The following is a 17029-nucleotide window of genomic DNA, read 5'->3' on the forward strand; positions in this document are numbered from 1 at the left end:
AAAAAAAAATCTTCCAAAAACACAAACCATTTCCTTACCTGAAATATGTCAATGGCAGCCCAATGCATTTAAAACAGCCAAAATCCTTAATAAAGGATAAATTATAAGGCTACAAAGCCCTGATAATTTTGTTCCTGCCTACTTCTCCAAATTCATCTTTAACCATTCCCCTTTCTTGTTTTCTATACTCTACCCGTGATTGCCTCCTTTACATTCCCTGAAGCTCCTTCCTGCCTAAGGGGTGCACTTACTTCTCTTTCTGCTGGAATGTACTTCCCCTGGATGGAGAATCATTCAGGTCTCAGTTCAAATGTCACCTACTTCTCCCCACGTTACTTCTCACATCACCCTGCTTACTTTGTTCGTGTTTTCATTACAATCTATAATTTTCTTATTTATGTGCTTAATCATGATGTACACATCTCCCCAGTTTGAAAGTAAACTCTGAGTGCATGAGTTTGTCTTGTTCTGCACTATCCACAATATTTCGCATTACCTATTACACACTAAGTGCTCAACCTGTATCTTTTCTGTTAAGTGAATGTATGGTCCAAACACAAAATATGCATTCAAACAAGTCTTTCAGTGGAGTCTGGAAGTCAGTATAAATGCTTATATGATGACAATGAAAATGAAGGAATCGGCAGGGCGCGGTGGCTCACGTCTGTAATCCCAGTACTTTGGGAGGCTGAGGCGGGTGGATCACGAGGTCAGGAGATCGAGACCACCCTGGCTAACATGGTGAAACCCCGTCTCTACTAAAAATACAAAAAATTAGCCGGGTATGGTGGCAGGTGCCTGTAGTCCCAGCTACTGGGGAGGCTGAGGCAGGAGAATGGCATAAACCCAGGAGGCGGAGCTTGCAATGAGCTGAGATCGTGCCACTGCACTCCAGCCTGGGGGACAGAGCGAGACTCCGTCTCAAAAATTAAAAAAAAGAAAGAAAATGAAGGCATTCACTGAAGGTACCCAAAAAATATAACTAAACTAAAAATGTATGACAAAAATTGGGTACCAATAAAATTGATATCACATTTAAAAAGAAATCATGTTCACATGACTACTTCTTGAACATCTTTTAATGTCCGAGAAATAGGAGTATTTAGAAATAATAAACATTTGTTGACTCTTCCCATAAGCAGGTACATATTAGATAGAAATGCAATATGATATACACCTATTTATGTATCCACAAAAATTTTTAGAAATAAGAAATTTTTTTAAATTAAAAACAAATTTTAAAGATCTACTCAGAAATGAAAAAAAAAGAAAGAAAGAAATGCAATAGCAATATGAAAGCAAAACAATAGTTTGGGTATTTCACACTTATTTTACATAATATGGAACATTAGCATTAATGCTGGTTATTTTTTTTTTTTAATTCAGATTTTTTTTTTAAACAGATGGTGTCTCACTATGCTGCCCAGGCTGGCCTCAAACTCCTGCCTTAACCTCCCAAAGTGCTAGGACTACAAGTGTGAGCCACTGTGCCCAGCCTGGAATGTTTTAACAAGTTAAATATTCAACACATTTGAAGTAAAAAACAACATTTCAGAACATTAAAAACCCATAAATCTATAAAAATACAAGTGTTAAACATATATTGCCATTCTAATATAAATTAGGAAAAGAATAAAGTGAAACATTTTAAAAGAAGCCATATAAAAATGGGGAAAATTTAAATAATCACCAAAAAATTGAGAATAACATTCTGATTTCTTCAAAAGCACAATTCTGCAAAAAAAATTTTTTAAAAAACTGCATTACTAGTATCACGACTGAGCTGTGAACATATCTTTCATTATTTATCTTTTTAAAAATGGTCTTTATTTTTTAGATCAGTTTTGGGTTCACAGCAACACTGAGCAGATTTCCCATATCCCCCACCCTGCCACCACCAGAGGGTACATCTGTTATGACTGATGATCCTACACTAACACATCATTATCACCCAGAGTCCATAGTTTACATTAGGTGAACCCTAATGTAAACTATGGGTTTAGACAAATGTATAATGGGTTTAGACAAATGTATATGGGTTTAGACAAATGTATAATGACATGTATTCATCATTATAGTATCATGCAGATTAGGTTCACTGCCCTAAAAATCTTCGGGGCTCTGCCTATGCATCCCTCCCTTTACCCAACCCCTGATATTTTTATTGTCTCTATCATTTTGCCTTTTCCAGAATGTCATATAATGGAAATCATACAGTATGTAGCTGTTTCAGATTGGCTTCTTTCCCTCGTAATATGTATTAAGTTTCCTGTATCTTTTCACGGCTTCATAGCTTCTCTTTAGGACTGCATAATATACCATTCTTTGTATGTATTACAGTTTATCTGTTCACCTACTGAAGGACATCATGGTTGCTTCCATGTTCTGGCAATTATGAATAAGGCTGATGTGAACATCCACATGCAGGTTTCTGTGTGGACAGTTTTTCACTCCTTTGGCTAAATACCAAGGAATGTAATTGCTGGATAGTAAGAGCAGGTTTAGTTTTTTTAAGAAACCACCAAATTGTCTCCCAAAGTGGCTGTACCATTTTGCATTCCCACTAGCAATGAATAAGAGTTCCTGTTAATCCACATTCTCACCAGCATTTGGTGGTGGTGTCAGCATTCTAGATTTTAGCCATTTTAGTAAGTGTGTAGTGGGATCTCACTGTTTTAATTTGCATTTCCCTGATGACATATGACGTGGAGCATCTTTTTCATATGTTTATTTGCCATGTGTATATCTTCTGTGATGAGGTGTCCATTAAGATCTTTGGCTTATTTTTAAAATCAGGTTGTTCATTTTCTTTCTTTCTGTCTTTCTTTTTTTTTTTTTTTTTTTGAGTACAGGGGTCTTCATTGATGGTACACGACAAGGTAGAGCTTTGTGGAGTCTGCATGGAAATTGTGAGGAGGGGAGATTCCAAGTGTGGTGGGGGACTGAGCGTGACAGGGACTCCCCAGAAGCTGAAGGTCTCTCTCTTCCTCTTGTGTTCTCACTGGGGCTGGCTGTCGAGGAGTCTTACTCCTTGGAGGCCATATGGGTCACCACCCTGTTGCTGTAGCCAAATTCATTGTTGTATGAGGAAATGATCTTGACAAAGTGGTCACTGAGGGCAATGCCAGCCCCAGCACTGAAAGTGGAAAAGTGGGTGTCACTGTTCAAGTCAGAGGAAACAACCTGGTGTTCAGCGTAGCCCAGGATGCCCTTGAGGGGCCCTCCAACGCCTGCTTCACCACCTCTTTGATGTCATCATATTTGGCAGGTTTCTCCAGATGGCAGGTCAGGTCCACAACCAACACATTTGCAGAAGGGAACATGGAAGGCCATGTCAGTGAGCTTCCTGTTCCGCTCGGGGATGGCCTTGCCTACAGTCTTGGCAGCACCAGTAGATACAGGGATGATGTTCTGGAGAGCCCCACAGACATCATGCCACAGTTTCCCACGGAGACCATCCACAGTCTTCTGGGTCACGAGTCCTTCCACAATGCCAGAGTTGTCATGGATGGGCTTGGTCAGTGGGATTAAGCAGTTGGTAGTACAGGAGGCATTGCTGATGATCTTGAGGCTGTTTTCATACTTCTCATGGATCATGCCCATTATGAACATGGGGGCATCAGCAGAGGGGGTAGAGATAATGACCCTTTTGGCTCCCCTGTTACATAAGCCCCGGCCGAGATTCTCCACGGTCATGAAGATGCCAGTGGACTCCACAGCGTACTCAGCGTCAGCATCACCCCATTTGATTTTGGTGGGATCTTGCTCCTGGAAGATGGTGATGGGATTTCCATTAATGACAAGCTTCCCATTCTCAGCCTTGACGGTGCAGTGGGATTTGCCATGGGTAGAAATACTGGAAGATGTTGACCATGTAGTTGAGGTCAATGAAGGGTCATTGATGGCGACAATATCCACTTTACTAGAGTTAAAAGCAGCCCTGGTGACCAGGTGCTCAATATGGCCAAATCTATTTACTCTGGCCTTCTTCACCTTCACCATGGTGTCTTACAGACATGGCTTTGAGAAGAGGATGGTGAGCACTGAGCAACCCCGGCCAGCGCCCATACCCACCTTTTTGTTGAGTTTTAAGAGTTCTTTGTGTATTTTGGATAACAGCCTTTATCATATATGTCTTTTGAAAACATTTTGGGCTGGGTGCAGTGGCTCACACCTGTAATCCCAGCACTTTGGGAGACCGAGGTGGGCGGATCACCTGAGGTCAGGAGTTCAAGACCAGCCTGGCCAACATGGTGAAACCCCATCTCTACTAAAAATACAAAAATTAGCCGGGCATGGTGGTGTACATCTGTAATTCCAGGAACTCAGGAGGCTGAGGCAGGAGAGGAGGTTGCAGTGAGCCAATATCGCACCACTGCACTCCAGCCTGGGTGACAGAGTGAGACTCCGTCTCAAAAAAAAAAAAAGAAAACATTTCTCCCAGTCTGTGCCTTTTATTTTTATTCTCTTAATAGTGTCTCTGCAGAGAATTTTAATTTTAATGAAGTCCAACTATCAATTCTTTCATACTGTACAATTTCAATTAAGTGACACTCTGGGAAGGACAAAATTAAAGAGACAGTGAAAATATCCATGGTTTGGGGTTAGAAAGGAGGGAGAAAAGAACACGCAGGGCACAGACGATTTTTAGGGCAGTGAACCTAATCTGTATGATACTATAATATGGATACATGTCATTATAAATTTGTCCAAACACACAGAAAATGTAACACTGAGTGAACCCTAATCATGAAAGAAATCATGCCTTTGCTGTCGTATCTAAAAAGTCATCACCAAACGCAAGGTCATCTGGATTTTCTCCTATGTTATCTTCTAGGAGTTTTATAGTTCTGTGTTTTACATTTAGGTCTGTGATCCACTTTCAGTTCATTTTTACGACGGATGTAAAGTCTGTGTCGAGATCAAAATTTTTTGCATGTAAATGTCCAGTTGTTCCAGCATCATTTATTGAAAAACTATTTTTCTCCATTGTATCCTTTGCTTTTTTGTCAAAGATCAGCTGACTATATTTATGTAGGTCTATCTGTAGGCTTTCTATTTGGTTCCATTACCATAGCTTCACAGTAAATCCTGAAGGTGGGGAGTGTCAGTCTTCCAACTTTGCTCTCTTCCAATCTTGTGTTGGTTATTCTGGGTCTTTTGCCTTTCCACATAATCTTTATAATCAGTTTGTCAATATCCACAAAACAACTTGCTGGGATTTTGACTGGGATTGATTAGGTTGGGAAAAAGTGACATCTTGACAATACTGAGTCTTTCTATACACAAGCCTGGAATATCTCTCCATTAGTTTAGTTCTTCTTTGATTTCTTTAATCAGTTTTGTAGTTTTCCTCCTATAGTCTAATGCATATTTTGTTAGATTGCTTTTGGAGGGTGCTAATGTAAACAGTATTGTGTTTTTAATTACAAATTCTACTTGTTCATTGCTGTTATATAGGAAAGCAATTAATTTTTGCCTATTACCTTTGTATCCTGCATTCTTGCTATAATTGTTTATTAGTTCCAGGAGGGGTTTTGTCAGTTTATTCAGATTTTCTACATAGATGATCATGTCATCTGCAAATAAAGGTAGTTTTATTTCTTTATTCCCAATCTGTATAACTTTTATTTATTTTACTTTATGTTTTGAGACGGAGTCTCATGCTGTCACCCCGGCTGGAGTTTAGTGGTGCAATCTTGGCTCACTGCAACCTCTGCTTCCTGGGCTCAAGCGATTCTCCTGCCTCAGAATCCCAAGTAGCTGGGATTACAGGCGTGAGCCACTGCGCCCAGCCTGTGTGATTTTTCTTTTCTTTTCTTACTGCATTAGCTAGGACTTCCAATATGACATTGAAAAGCAGTGGTGAAAAGGAACATCACTGCTTTGTTCCTCATCTCAGTGAGAAACCTCCAAGTTTCTCACCATTAGGTATATTAGCTGTAGGGTTTTTGAAGATCTTTTTTTTTATTGAGTTAAGGAAGTTCTCCTTTATTTGTAGTTTACTGAGAGTTTTTTCGTAATCATAAACAGGTTTTAGATTTTATTAAATGCTTTTCTTACATCTACTTATAGTATCATGTGATTTTTCTTCTTTAGCCTAATGAATGTGACGAATTACATTAACTGATTTTCAAATGTTGAAGCAGCCTGGCATATCTGGGATAAATTCCACTTGGTGAGGATGCTAAGTATTTTTGTACATTGTTAGATCTGATTTGCTAATATTTTGTTGAGGATTTTTGCATCTTTGTTCAAGAGAAATATTGGTCTATAGTTTTATTTTCCTGTAATGTCTTTGGTTTTGGTATTAGGGGAATGTTGGTCTCATTGAATGAGTTAAGAAGTATTGCCTCCGCTTCTATCCTCTGAAAGAGGTTGTAGGCAGTTGGTATAACTTCTTCCTTACATGTGTGGTAGAATTCACCAGTGAACCCACCTGGGCCTGATCCTGTTTTAGGAGGTTATGCATTCTTTATTAAATTTCTCTAATGAATGAATATACGCCTATTCCGATGGTTTATTTCTTTCTGTGTGAATTTTGGTAGCTTGTGCTTTTCAAATAATTGGTGAATTTCATCTAGGTTATCAAATTTGTGGGCAGAGAGTTGTTCGTAGTATTCCTTTATTATCCTTTTAATGTCCATGGGATCTCTAGTGATGTCCTCTCTCATTTCTGATATTAGTAATATATGTCCTCTCTTTTCTTAGTGTGGCTGGAGGCTTATTAATTTTACTGGTCTTTTCAAAAAACCAACTTTTGGTTTCCCTGATTTTCTCTATTGATTTCTCTTTCAGTTTTATTAATTTATGCTCTAATTCTTATTTCTTTTCTTCTGCTTACTTTGGGTTTAATTTGCTCTTCTTTTTCTAGTTTCACAAGGTGGAAGCTTTAGATGGTTGATTTTGGATATTTCTTCTTTTCCAATATATACATTCAATGCTATAAATTTTCCTCTAAGCACTGCTTTTGCTGTATCCCACAAATGTCAGGCTGTTTTCACTTTCATTTAGTTCAAAATATTTATTAATTTCTCTAGACATTTCTTCATTGACTTACGTTATTTAGAAATGTGTTATTTAATTTCTAAGTATTCAGTGATTTTCCAGCTATCTTTCTGTTATCAAATTCTAATTCAATTCCTTTTGATCTGAGATCAGATATTGGATGATTTCTATTTTGGCCAATTCCAAAACAGCTACAGCCTCACTCATTACTTTGTGCTTGTACTCTATAGAGATGGTTAACCTATTTACTATTCTGACTATACTTTGGGGCTTTTTTTTTTTTCTCATCAGTTATTGCCAGGTGCCCAAACATGAATTTAATATATTACTTTGAGTGAAAATCAACTATGTGTTTTTAATTTCCTCAGATGTCCACGGCCTACCTAGACTCCATTCCCACCTGTTCCGCTGATACTCAGCTCTACTACTCTTCACTGCTCATATGCTCTGGAGGGGTCAGTCTTCATTATCTAAAGCCATGTAACAGATCACATTCCCCCAGCTATTGTGGTTTATTTAAAGGTGAGCAAGTGACCAGTGCAATAAAAACTCTTTGCTTGGAATGCCAGAGAAATACATTCACTTTATTTTTCTAAAAATATGGTGTGTAAATGAGATATCTAAAACTGCTTTTGTCATTTTGATATATATTTCATAGATAGCAAGTATACAGAGTGAGGCAGAACCGATAAACAGGGCCAAGCCTTGGGCTTTTCATATTACGGGTATCAAGAAAGGATCTTTTTAAGACAGTTTAAATTAGGTTTTCTGTTACTTAGAACAAAATATCTAAATGACACAGAATCTGAAGTGGTCATTACTATTTGATTTCCACTCTTATCTGTTTCTGTCATTGCTTCTTAAAAAAGGAAAAAAATACTGTTTGTAGTACATGTTCCAGCAAAAGACAAAGGTCAAAGGAAGGGTGAAGTACACTGATATTTAACTCCCTTTGAGAAGGAGCTGAATTAAGGCCTAAGAAATCTCATGTTCAGCACAGGAGATTGAACACTGACTGAGAACTTGGTAAATTCTAGGAAATAACCAAGGAGATAACCTGAAGAACAAGCTGAAAGGATATTCTTAATAAACAAGTGAAATAAAAATAAGCCTATTGTGGGAAAACTCTTTTATAAGCAATCCACAGTTTCTGTTGTATTTTAAAAAAAAAATCAGCATTAACAGTCAATGGGCAAAATACAGCCAAAAGACTGACGAGAGGGCAGAGGGGCAGATTTAAATTAAAGTAGCAGCACTGCTGGGCTAATGGAAAAAAGATGACTGATAGTAGGACTAAAACTGCCACCAAAGTTAAAATGCCTATATAAGTTGTTTCAACAAAGTCACACTCAGAACATTTTTGTTTTTGTAATTAAACTTAGGCAGGTTGGGCTCGGTGGCTCATGCCTGTAATCCTAGCACTTTGGGAGGCCCCAGTAGATCACTTGAGGTCAGGAGTTTGAGACCAGCCTGGCCAATATAGTCAAACCCCGTCTCCACCAAAAATACAAAACTTAGCTGGGTGTGATGGCATGTGCCTGTAGTCGCAGCTACTTGGGAGGTTGAGACAGGAGAATTGCTTCAACCCAGGAAGCAGAGGCTACAGTGAGCTGAGGTTGCACCACTGCACTCCAGCCTGGGAGACAGGCAAAATTCCACCTCAAAAACAAACAAACAAACAAAAAACAAAAAAACTTAAGTGAACCAAAAAAAGGCATCATAATGTAATAAAAGAAAATACAGGTTATTTAGCTAGTTTTCATATGTTTAGTTTAAAAAATAAAATACAGTAGAGTATCGAATGTCATAAAGACCCAATATGGAAAGGTAGCTAAATAAACCATTTGTGCTCTTACATTTGTTTCTGATTTACTTGGTACCATACCTAAATAACATTGTGCACAAATCTTTTAATTGATTGTATTCAGAAATTTATTAAAAGTGCCACTTACTAGTTTATTAAATGCATGCAAGTATCTGTATATGATTTCTTTGGCATATGTGTGTTTAAGGCAACATGAGAGAGAGCTAGAGACAGGAAAGCTGTCCATTTTAAAATCAAATTGGTGTATATCTCCTGTTTATTCAACATGTTTTGGCCTTGGAATTGTTTCTCTAATAATGTACTGGCAAGTCAGACATTAAGTTATTCAAGGTATCTAAACACTGATTTGGTGGAAGTGCTAACAATCCTTGTGAACAAAGATAAGCTTCAGAAAAACTGAACAGCACTAAAAAAAGGTATCTACTTTGGAAAATAATGATCCTTTGTAATTGATTTTGGTTTTAGATATAAAGTTTACATTGGTAATTTCTAATGTCTGTTTACCAGTTTAATTTTAAAAAGTACTTGGCTGGGTGCAGTGACTCACACCTGTAGTCCCAGCACTTTTGGAAATCTGGAGCAAGAGGATCACTTGAGCTTAAGGATTCCAGACCAGCCTGGGCAACATAGTGTGAAACCCCATCTCTACAAAAACATTTAAAAATAAACCTTGCATGGTGGTGCGTGCCTGTTGTCCCAGGTACTCGAGGCTAAGGCAGGAGGATCACTCGAGCCCAGGAGGTGGAGGATGCATTCAGCCATGATTGTGCCACTGCACTCCAGCCTGGGCAACAGAGCAAAGCCCTGTCTCAAAAAAAACACAAGGGAAAAAAAAAAAGTACTTAGCCAGGCACAGTGGCTCATGCCTGTAATCCCAGCACTTTGAGAGGCTGAGGTAGATCACTTGAGGTCAGGAGTTAGAGACCAGCCTGGCCAACATGGTGAAATCTCATCTCTACTAAAAATACAAAAATTAGCCGGGTGTGGCGGTGTGTGCCTGTGGTCCCAGCTACTCAGGAGGCTGAGGCAGAAGAATCGTTTCATGCAGTGAGCCAAGATTGTGCCACTGCATTCCAACCTGGGTGACAGAGTGAAACTCCACGTCCAAAAAAAAAAAAAAAAAAAAAAAAAAAATACTTTCACAAAGATATAACCATAAACTTAAGTTTTAATAATACTGAAAGTTATTTTAAATAGAAATCTTTTACAAACATCACAATAGTGTTTTTTATAGAATGCCTAGACAAAACCCAATTCTCTATTTTCCTTATAGGAAATCTAGAGAAAATCTTCAGTAGAATGGTACTAGTATGACAAATTCAAAATTATAGTCTCAAAAGTTCTTTCATTTTTAAAGGATAAAAAAAAAAAAAAAAAAGAAAGTCAACATGGAGTCAGTGAAAAAATTCTACACCAGAAGCAAAGAGGTGCACTAGATCTACATGAAGAAAAGCACACCACTGAGAATTATTTACCATAAGAAAATGAAAAAAATCCAGAAAAATATGGTGCTCTCAGGGACATACAAAAAATTAAGAACTCAGGGTGCAGGAAAAACAGTATTGGAGAAGATTGGGACTTAAAAAAAAGACTAAGTTAAATAAAAACACAACAGAAATTTAAAATCCAAATTGCAAGCAGTAAGGAAATCAGTGATGGAAGGGCCTAACTTAAGAAGCTATGCAAAAGAAAAAAGTTAGAAAGGATGTGTGAGATGACAGCAATGAGAACAAGGAAAGCCAACCAATGAAAAATTCCTGGAGAAAAAAACAAGAAGAAAACAAAAGGCACCAACTTAATATTTTCCTCAGCTAAAAAGAAAAAAAGATTTCAATGTATAAAGGACCTGTCACCTTTTAGATAAAATTATTGGATTTAAAAAATCAGTAGCTATAACCCTAAACTTTGAAATATTTTAATCATTTTACATCTACAATGCAACAGATGGCTGTATTTGCTATGGAAAAGGCTCATGTGTTCAGTCAGGATGGTGTAAATCTGGTATTTTACTGCATACCTTGATTATTTTGTATTTGGGTTTGGACATTAACTTGCTGAGGGCAGAAACAAGAACCTGAACTCATGTCTTAAGGTTAAAATTGCATTCTTTTTATACACTTACTACCTTTTGAAACTATGCAGTGGCTCAATCATGGCTCACTGAAGCCTCAATCTCCCAGGCCCATGAGATGCTTCCACCTCAGCCTTCCAAGTAGCTGGGACCACAGCTGTGTGCTACCACGCCCAATTAATTTTTAAATTTTTTGTAGAGATGAGCTCTCCCTATGTTGTCCAGGCTGGTCTCGAACTCCTGAGATCCTCCCATCTCAGCCTCCCAAAGCATTGCGAATACAGGTATGAGCCACTGCGCCCAGCTCCCCCAAGCATTTTTATGGGCTCTGAAATGTACCATGTAAAAAGGACAAGCTTTACTGGTTTAGAAAGTTAAGTATACATTATTATTATGATTAGCAGTAGGATAGCTATTTTATTTCCACCAGTCATTGATAAAACAATTCAAGTGTAGTAGGTATTAATCAGTAGCTTAAGTTAGAAATAAAAATTTATTATGGGAATGACTACAGTACTTTCAAATAACCGACATATGAAAAATTTACAGCTAACCTCTTCCAAAGAGCTGCCCATACTGCAGTCTCCAGTTCCTTTCCTCCTGTTGTCTCCTGAAACCACACTAATCAGGTTTTCTTCCTCACTATTCTCCTGAAAATGCTCTTGCAAGGTTACCAAGGACCTTCCTATTACTAAATCCAATGGTCATCTCCTCATCTTACTTGTCAATCAGCAGGAGGTGACACAGTTGGCCACTTTCTCCCTGAAATACTCTTTACTTGGCCTTCAGTACTCCATACTAGGCCCCTTTCCCTCCTACCTTCAAAAGCCTCTCCTCTGTAGTCTCCTTTGTAATTATTCATCTCTCCAATATCTGAATGTGGAAAGCCCTAGGGCTCAATTCTCATTTCCTTACACTAGATCTCATAGGCTCATGGCTTTAAATACCACCCCCCTTCCATGCAGGGGTGGCCAATCTTTTGGCTTTCCTGGGCCACAGTGGAAGAACAACTGTCTTGGGCCACACATATAACGATAGCCGATGAGCTTAAAAAGAATGCAAACAATCTCATAATGCTTTAAGAAAGTTTACAAATTTGGGTTGCACAAGCTTGCATTAGTGACTCCCAAACCTCTATTTCCAGTTGGACCTTTCTCTTCAACTCCCGTCTCTATAACTCCACTTGAACAGGCATCTCAAACCTGACTAAAACTGGCTCCACCTACCTTCACATTCAGTCTTTTCCATCTCAGTACACTGTAACTAAAGCCTTCCAATAGCTCAGGCCAAAGGCCACAGAGTCATGCTTCACCCTTTCTCTCATAAGCACATCCAAACCATAAGCAAATCCTATCAGCAATATTCAGAATACGACAGCTTCTTACTGCCTTTCTTACTACCCACCTGGTCTAAGCCACCATTCTCTCTGGCTTCCATTACTGCATCAACCTAACAGGTTGCCCGCTTCCATCCTTGCCCTTACAGTCAACTCTGAACACAGCAGCCAGAATGATCCTTTAAAAATCCCCTCACTCCTCTGCTCAAAACCCTCCAACCACCTCCCTTCTTACTCAAAGTAAAAGCAAAAGTCCTTACCCAGGCCCATTAGCTCTCTGACCTTGTCTCACCCTCCTTCCCATCGGGTGCTCAAATCTACTGGCCCCCTTGCTGTTCCTCCAACAAGACTGACGGGTTCTGGGCTTTTGCCCTTGCTTCGTATGCTCTTTCCCGAGACAGCTGCACGGCGGTCCCCGATGCCTTCAGTTTTGCTTGAGTCTTTTCCATGGCACCAGTCCTTATTTTAAAACTGCACCTGTTCCTGCCTTGGTGCTTCCTATCCCCCTTTGCTACTTTATTTTTCTTCTTAGTAACTGTTACCAGCTAACTGCAGATACATTAACTTTCACAAACTCTGTTTATTGTCCCCAACCCCACCTTCCCCCAGTGACATGTTAGCTCCTGGAAGACAAGGACTTCATTTGTTCACTCTCACATACCAAGTGCTTAGAACAGAGCCTGGCCATAGAAGGCACTCAATATATGCTTGCTACATGGATGCCGAATATGCAAATTCTTAAATCTATAATAGGTAAGGCTGAGAAGTTTGGGACTATAAAGCCCAACTTCTTTCCACAATGGGAAATACAATTTCCCTATTGACAAAGAACTGTGAGAATCCCTTGTTTTCCATAGTAAGTAACACAATTCACTCTAAATAACATGCCAAAAATTCCTTATCACTTCACAGCCTCTCTCCAATGCCTTTCCTGTATTCTGTAAAATATTAACTACCATCAAAAAATATTTGATTTCCCTCTGGTACTGCTATCATAATATTGCAAAGGCAAAGTGAACTCATTAAAAATGGTATGGAAACATAAATAATGAAGAAATGTAATAAAGTGTGTTAACAACCAAACAAATTCATCTCGATTTCAAATCAAATTGTACTGGCACAGTGAGAACCCCAGTCCAAGTTTAACTTTATTATCACTATAGTCCTTAATGAGCTAACATTTTTCTTATTAAACTCCTTTTAAACTAAAAAGGAGTTCATATAGGACTCCTGCATATAGCCATGAAAACTAAGCCTCAGAGAAAACTGTTCAGGCTACAAATCTAATTGATAAAACTCTTAGCACTACATGTCTGGCTAGATAACAGACGCAGGGATACTGAGGTAAGGAAGATGAGACCAAATCTCGCTCAGCCTTTGCTAGCTGTCTGACCTTGGACAAGTCAGACTCTCGGTGCCTCAGTTTCCCTATCTGTATAATGGAAAAGGTACCTGATAGGGTTGCTTCAAGGATTAAAGGTACTAGGTATTTAAAGCAACGGCACCGTGTCTGACATAAAATAAGCACTGAAAATAGCTATTACTAGAGCATAAAAATAATCCCCACACCACTCATATTACAGCTCTTTAAGAGGCTCCTAGGTACCACCGTCATTTTTTAAAGATTGAGAAGTGTTACTATTCAATGGCATATTTTTACTTTATTACGTTCTGTAGCCAATTCCGAATACCGTGGAACGTTTTAAAAAACAGATTTTTTTTTTTTTTTTGAGGTACTTTTGGGAAAACCTCAGAGAGAACGATCTGCTTTTTAGCATTGCACGCCAATTCAGAAAGGAAGTTTGCGATTACCCGAGCCCTAAGAGGAAGGTGTGCAAATCCTGCCTTTTAACACGGGCACCCCGTGTTAAATGTGCCATTCTGGAGAGCTCACTCACACCCCAACAGCTTGTCCCGGCGCCTGAACTGTGAGCTCCTCCAAGCACACACCGCGAAAGCACCGTCTCGCCCCGGCCGAGCGGCTGGACTTGCAGCGGGGCTTCCGCGCTCACCCCCAGATTAACCGCGAGCCAGCGCTGCCCGCGCCGCCGAGGGGTTCCCCGGACCACAGCCCTAACCCGCAAGCGCAAACGAGAAGCCTCGCAGGCCTCTTCCCGGCCCTCTTGAACACACAGACCGCGAAGAAGCCATCACGGACCCGCGGTCGCTTCCTCGGCCCGGCTCCCTCCAGTCGCCGCGGAAGGTGGGGGGAGCCGGGGCACCCTCGCCCCTCAGGGCCCTCGGCCAGGCCTACTGGACCTCCAGTGCCACAGGGACGGTGCAAGAGGTATCAAGTGGCTCTCGCCCAGGCTCTGTCTGCCCATGGGCCCCGGGCCAGTTACCTGCGACTCCAACGAGCGGCGGCGACGGGCGGAGGGGAGGGGCCAGACGGGCGCAGTCGGAGTCCCAGCTGGGCCAGAGCGGTCTCGCGCTGCAGCCCCCGGCGCGCCCCCTGCAGGTGGGCTGTCCTCACGGTGGCTCGGGCTGCTCTGAGTCAGAGACTCTGGGAAAGCTTGCTCTGAATTAGGGAAAGCATCAAAACTGTGGCTTCAGAAGAGAAAGACAACCTAGAAGAGGTTTATCCGATCTGAGTCCGGGAGCATTTCGCACTTTTCACGTCCTATTCTAAATTCACATCCAATCTCCTTAGCTAAATGGGGGCTTCAAAGGCAAGGGCAGTTTCATTAGGTGCTATAATTAATCGTTGCTGGCCGCTAGGCAGGTCTTCTATAGACCCCAAATTGACATATCAGGAATAGCCACTAATGATTGGCTGCGCTATTTCTAAAATATAACCCTGCATCTTTATTTTTTTCAAAAGCAGTTTGAATTTTTTTTCTTTTTTTTTTTTGGAGTCTCACTCTGTCGCCCAGGCTGAAGTGCAGTTGCGCAACCTCGGCTCACTGCATACTCCAAACTCCGCCTTCCGAGTTCAAGCGATTCGGTTTTAATCCTTCCATCCTACTTTGTAGGGTTCCTTGGTTTATTGCAACATGTACAGTCAAGACTAACTAAAAGCACGGTGGGACATTTATATGCTGGAAACATTCTTTCATGCAAAACTAGTTTTTTCTTTTTTTCAGTTTACCAACTCCAGTCCTACAGCCAAGACACTCCCACTGCACAGTGACCGTCCGCTGATTTCTAGCACCCTCATCCAACCAAGCCACCCTCTATGGCAAACTTGTCCAACCCATGGCCCACACCTGCAGGCTGCATGCAGCCAAGACAGTTTAGAATGCAGCCCAACACAAATTCGTAAACTTTCTTAAAACATTATGAGGGTTTTTTTTTTTTTTTAATTTTTTTTTTTAGCTCATCAACAATTGCTGGTGTTAGTGTATTTTATGTGTGGCCCAAGACAATTCTTCTTCCAATGTGGCCCAGGGAACCCAAAAGATTGGACACACCTGCTCTAGGGTATCTCATGGTTCATTCATTCAAGGACCATCTACCCCGTCCAATAATTTGTTCTTGAAAATGTCATGTAAAGGTTTAGGACTATTGTCATATTTGAGGAAATCACTATTAAATTTCTTTCACGTAAGAATTTTAAGATCTGGCCATGCACAGTGGCTCACACCTGTAATCCCAGCACTTTGGGATGCTGGGGTGGGCAGATCACTTGAGGTCAGGAGTTTGAGACCAGCCTGGCCAACGTGGTGAAACCCCGGTTCTACTAAAAATACAAAAATTAGCCAGCCATGGTGTTGCACACCTGTAATCCCAGCTACTCAGGAGGCTGAGGCACAAGAATCCTTGAACCCCAAAAGGCGGAAGTCACAATGAGCCGAGATCTCACCACTGCACTCCAACCTGGGTAACAGAACAAGACTCCATCTCAAAAAAAAAAAAAAAAAAAAAAGTTTTAAGATCTCAGGGCATTTCACATTTTATTGTGCTATGACTAATCAGCAATATTACTTGTTAAATTGATGACATTTATTAATCAGTTCGTTATTGATGTCCTCCTTGTGGTCGTGTATTGAGTTTGTAATATCTCCACTGATGCCTATAAATTATGCCAAATTAGCAAGGAAATTAAAGCTTTTCCCAATGTATTTGTAAGATTTACTCTTCATTAGTTGACTCATCCAACAATCTGAGAGCCTCTCCTTTTACTTCTGTTCAAATTTATCTCTTCCTCTTCATGAATTACTGCTTTTGATTGATATGAAAAAATTTAGGGATGGTGAAGACAGCTTTTTCTCTGATGGGATTAAAGAAGTGAACTGCATGCTGCACATATTCTATGACTCCTTCATATTACCACACCTGGGCACTTTGACACAGTGGCTGTTGGGAGCTGATATGGTTTGGCTGTGTCCCTGCCCAAAATCTCATCTTGAATTATAATAATACCCATAGGTCAAGGGCAGGACCAGGTGGAGATAATTGAATCATGGAGGCAGTTTCCCCTATGCTATTCTTATGAGAGCGAGTGAGTTCTCATGAGATCTGATGGTTTTATAAGGGGCTTCTCCTTTTGCTCAGCACTCATTCTGTCTCCTACCAGCCTGTCAAGAAATGCCTTCTGCCATGATTGTAAGTTTCCTAAGGCTGCCCCAGCCATGCAGAACTGTGATTCAACTGTGAATCAATTACATCTCTTATAAATTACTCAGTCTTAGGTATTTCTTCATAGCAGTGTGAGAATGGACTAATACAGGAGCGTTCATAGAAGCCATTGCTACACTCCAGCAATAACTTAATGCTGCATGGAAGTGACCATGAATCACATGAACATGTCCCATTAAATGCAAACCCAAGTACCCCCAACTGCATTTCT

General features: G+C 40.2%; 1 protein-coding gene and 1 pseudogene across 2 annotated transcripts in view; both read right to left on the reverse strand.

Moving 5' to 3' along the window:
* The window catches only part of ANKRD46 (ankyrin repeat domain 46), a 42981-nt gene extending 28284 nt beyond the window's left edge, over positions 1–14697 (reverse strand). The window contains exon 1 of one of the 2 annotated variants that reach the window (XM_003903029.4): positions 14583–14697. The gene's annotated coding sequence lies outside the window, so the exon portion shown is untranslated. Of the gene's footprint in view, positions 1–14398 lie in introns of both variants that reach the window. The other variant, XM_021942541.1, reaches the window with a different exon arrangement.
* LOC110743985 lies at positions 2826–4176 on the reverse strand (annotated as a pseudogene).
* Positions 14698–17029: the final 2332 nt, after the last annotated feature.

Source organism: Papio anubis, chromosome 8, assembly GCF_008728515.1.
Source record: "Papio anubis isolate 15944 chromosome 8, Panubis1.0, whole genome shotgun sequence".
Taxonomy (NCBI): Eukaryota; Metazoa; Chordata; class Mammalia; order Primates; family Cercopithecidae; genus Papio; species Papio anubis.